Genomic DNA, 4,844 nt, shown 5'->3' with positions numbered 1-4,844 from the left:
AGTAATGCCAACCAATCAGCATCGCAGTATGCACTAGTGCACAGTAGCAGTAATGCCAACCAATCAGCACTCAGTAGCAGTAATGTCAACCAATCAGCACCAAGTAGCAGTAATGCCAACCAATTGGTATCAAGTATCAGTAATGTCAACCAATCAGCACTCAGTAGCAGTAATGCCAACCCATCAGCACTCAGTAGCAGTAATGTCAACCAATCAGTGCACAGTAGCAGTAATGCCAATCAATCAGCACTCAGTAGCAGTAATGCCAACCAATCAGCACTCAGTAGCAGTAATGCCAACTAATCAGCACTCAGCAGCAGTAATGCCAACCAATCAGCACTCAGTAGCAGTAATGCTAGCGTCCTTCTGGCCAAGGCATGAGATACCAGTTTTCTTTGGTTTTTTAACGAATACTTCCTTCTACTTTCCAAAAGTAAAGGATAATCCGAAACAAATGATTAGAAACAAGTTCAGCTTTTTTGATTTTGGCTCTTTAGCTCTGTTCTCTCCCTTTCACTGAGCACACGCTCCAGTTTTACAGGCATGTGTCTGGTATAAAGAGAGAAACAGGAAGTGGCCAAGCTCCCCTTAACTAGCTCTGACAACACAGCAGTACAACACAATATAATATAACACACTGTAATCCAGTTCAGTATGTTGTACTATAACATCCCTACAGTCAGCGGATTGTCTGAGTAACTGTTTTCGTTAATGAGTAGAGCGAGAGGAAAGAACGTTTTTTAAACTTCAAAGAACTTAGGTTCAAATATAGTTCTCTAGGGAACCAAACGTGGGTTTTCTGGTTTTCTGTGGCATCACAGAAACAACATCTCTCTCTTTCTCTCTCTCTCTCCTCTCCGTCTCTCTGCCTCTCCTCCCTTCTTCTTCTCTTTCCCCTTCTCATTCTCATGCTTTCCCTCCTTTCTTGTTATCTTCCTGTCTTTCTGTTCTCCCTCTCTCTCTCTCTCTCTCTCTCTCTCTCTCTCTCTCTCTCTCTCTCTTTCTGCATGTTTTTCTCCCACAATCTCTCTATGTCTCTCTCTCTTTCTCTCTCTCTCTGCATGTTTTTCTCCCTCTCTCTCTCTCTCCTCTCTTTGGGAACTGACCTGTGTCTTTAATGTGGAAAGTATTTTTGTCGTTTGTTGTTTAACTGTTGTGAAGAGCTCAGTCTGACCGTGTCTCTTGTTTTTCCATGTTTTCTTGTAGGTAATGTCAGCCCATGCTGAGGCGAGGCTATCTCTGAGGGAGACGACTTTATGACCTGTGCAGTGTGTAATGTGCCTGCGCTGCTGCGCTGCTGGTGTGGAATGTGCTGTCTGGGTTTAGGGTGTTGTACGGGACTCGCTGTGATTAGAAAAGCTGAAGCTGGACCACTCTGGGTGGCCATCTGTGTTTCCTGACGTTTGTGGATGCCTGTTTTTTTTCCTGGATTGTGACACATGTGGACATGGCATACTCTGTTGTGTTTGTTTGTTTGTTTGTTTTTTGTCCTTTCAGAAGCCACATCCTCAAAACATCTGCACAAAACACTAAACACACACTACAAAGGCAAACTTCACAGTCAGGTGATTAAATGTATTCAATCACTCCCAAAACCACCACAAAACACAGAATACAGCTTGATTTGGAAGCTGTTCAGCCTTCATTAGTGCTGTATGTCTGCGCTGTGCTGTCTGATGATACGTTATTAGTTCAAGAATGTACCAGAGTGTAAGAATATCACAGACTGGAGTCTGTTCTGTTCTCCTGGGTAGTTTTTACTGATACATTTCACAGCAATACACTCCCCAATATGTACCTCTCTAACCAAACAAAATAAAGCCTTCATCTAAAACATCCAAAAACAAACGATTGTAACTTAATTTTTTATCTTTTTCTTTCCTTTTTCCATACTCTTGAAACAATGGCATGAGTGGCGTAGAGCAAGGGAGGTTTTGTCAGTTGTCCGTTGCTTTCCACTCATTTTTCAGTCAGAATGGAAAAAGCAAAAATAGAAACTATTGTTTCCAAATATCTCGAGTGAAATCTTTTTTTTTTTTTACATCTCTGGTAGAATCCATTGTTTGAATGATTCACAACTGCTATAATCGAGTGTGTCACTGTGTAAATCAGTTTTGTCTTTCCTTAATTATTCCTCATATATAAATACTTAGTAAATACTTTTAATCAACTTTGCATTAAAGTGTGCAAAAAGTGTGCTCCCTGTGGGGAATATTTCCCTTGGAAAATAAACATAATGTCGTTTGATCGGGGTGCCCAAACTTTTGCACACGTATGCGTAAAGTAAAAGACATTAAATCCAGAGCTCTAATCAAGCTCTGTTAGTCTACTTCATGCTTACGGTCAACAGCTGATGACAACTGGTTGCTGAGTTAGCAAAAGTGCACCGTATAGTTCACATGGGTGCTGAAGGTAGATAAGCATAACATGAGCACAGCATGTTTTCCTTTTTTACACTGTTATCCAGTTATGCTTTTCTGTGAGATCTGTGTTAACTCCTTTCAAAAGTATGTAACAAATTTGTAAAAGCAAAGAGAACGTGTGAAAACACTTGTAAAAGGACACTCCTGCTTTGCTGAGAAAGTGAGAATGATTAAGATGATCCCAGTTTCATTAGATGTGTTTTAGCAGTCGAGAAAAAACGCAAGTTTATTGTGGAGAAACAGAAGCAGCAAACCAAACAGCATTTAAAGCTGCACTTTGTAAGTTTGGCGAATTTGGGGAATTGGCGACCTCTCTGGTGAAAATATGTAACTGCACAAAACGTGCAGAACATTATTCTGCATTGTGGGTTGTGCTGCAGCCACTTAATCTGAACTGCCCTTTTTCATAACTGAGGGGAGAAGTATGGATATGTAGCCTGCTTCACCAGAGATAACTGTTACCTAACTAACATCACAACTATTATATTACAGCTGGATAGCGCATGTGTCCATCAGTTATGTTAGCCTCCACTCGGTCAGATATCTCTTTCCTTTTCAAAAAGGTTCTATATAGAAGCATCTGCAGCACATTCTCTTTCTGTCTAAAGAACCTTTTACAATGCAAAGAATACTTTTTATCAAGCAAAGGGATCTGTGAATGTTTATGGTTCTTGGAACCATTTCTTTGCTAAAGAACCCTTAAAGAACCATCTTTTGTAAGAGTGTAATATATGAGATGTGAGAATACTGTCATATATGCAGGACAAGTATATTAAAAAGCAACAATAATGTATCAGTTCATTTGTTTAGAAAAAAAATTATTAATTTGAACATTAGAATGAATACAAATAATACCATATAGTACCATAAGTAGTGTTTTGAAGCCGGTTGATATGTTCGCTTAACCATTTCTAAACCTCTCCTTAAGGAGGCCCAGCATTATTTGTAGTTATTATCTAACACCTGGTTTGGCAGATCCATGCGATGGCTGGAGGCCTCAAGAACCAAACCTGTTCTTCTAACCAGCTCCTAATACACCCACTACTTTTTTGAAGACAAGAAACTAATGTTAATTTTTGTATTTATTTTAATGTTATATCATGTTTTTGCAGGCAAAAATACACGTACCACCCAGATAAATGGTTTTAAACAGGCTGACTGTTTGCTTAGGCGTCTAAGACTTTTGCACAGTACTATATGCACAAGTTTTGGCGCCCCCTGCTCAGGGTTCGTGTTTTGTTGGTTTTCTAAAGGACAATAAGCGTGCACATCCTCTACAGACAATGCACTTAAATATGATATTTTCCAGCCAATTTTAGGGTGCCTTTTTTATTTGTTTACTAAGATTAATATATTGGGGGGAAAAAAAACATACAGTATGAAATGTGCCATAACTTTTGGACCATCCACATTTTATGTTGTACTTTTTCCCCAATATGTAAAATTTTGCAAATAAATAGTAACTGTGTATTAAAGTGTGGAGAAGTGTTTTCTCTGTAGAGGATGTGTAACTTATTTACACTTAGAAAATCAACACATGAAGTGGCAAGGGATGATTTAGCATATATGTATATATATATATATATATATATATATATATATATATATATATATATACACTGATCAGGCATAACATTATGACCACCTCCTTGTTTCTATGCTCATTGTCCATTTTATCAGCTCTACTTACTATATAGGTGCACTTTGTAGTTCTACAGTTACAGACTGTAGTCCATCTGTTTCTCTGATACTTTGTTAGCCCCCTTTTACCTTGTTCTTCAGTGGTCAGGACCCCCATGGACCCTCACAGAGCAGGTATTATTTGGGTGGTGGATCATTCTCAGCACTGCCATAACACTGATGTGGTGGTGGTGTGCTAGTGTGTGTTGCGCTGGTCTGAGTGGATCAGACACAGCAGGGCTGGTGGAGTTTTAAACACCTCAGTGTCACTGCTGGACTGAGAATAGTCCATTAACCAAAAATATCCGGTCACCAGCGTCCTGTGGGCAGCATCCTGTGACCACTGATGGGGACTAAAGGATGACCAACACAAACTGTGCAGCAGCAGATGAGCTATCGTCTCTGACTTTACATCTACAAGGTCTAACAGAGTGGACAGTGAGTGGACACAGTGTTTAAAAACTCCAGCAGCACTGCTGTGTCTGATCCACACAGTATGTATGCACAGAAAAAGATAGACTACAGTCTGTAATTAATATGTATATGTATATATATATATATATATATATATATATTAATATGTATATATATATATATATATATATATGCATGCAGACTGTTATTTGTTTCAGTGTTTGCTTTTAACATGCAGTCCAGCCAATCCCACCGCAGGGGGCGTGGCCTGTGTGAATGTGGGTGGGTGAATAAATAAATGTCCCCGGAGCGCCGCCCACTGGGACA

The sequence above is a fragment of the Colossoma macropomum genome, unplaced genomic scaffold, assembly GCF_904425465.1.
Source record: "Colossoma macropomum unplaced genomic scaffold, Colossoma_macropomum, whole genome shotgun sequence".
In the NCBI taxonomy this organism is placed as follows: Eukaryota; Metazoa; Chordata; class Actinopteri; order Characiformes; family Serrasalmidae; genus Colossoma; species Colossoma macropomum.
Note: the sequence above shows the minus strand (reverse complement) of the source record.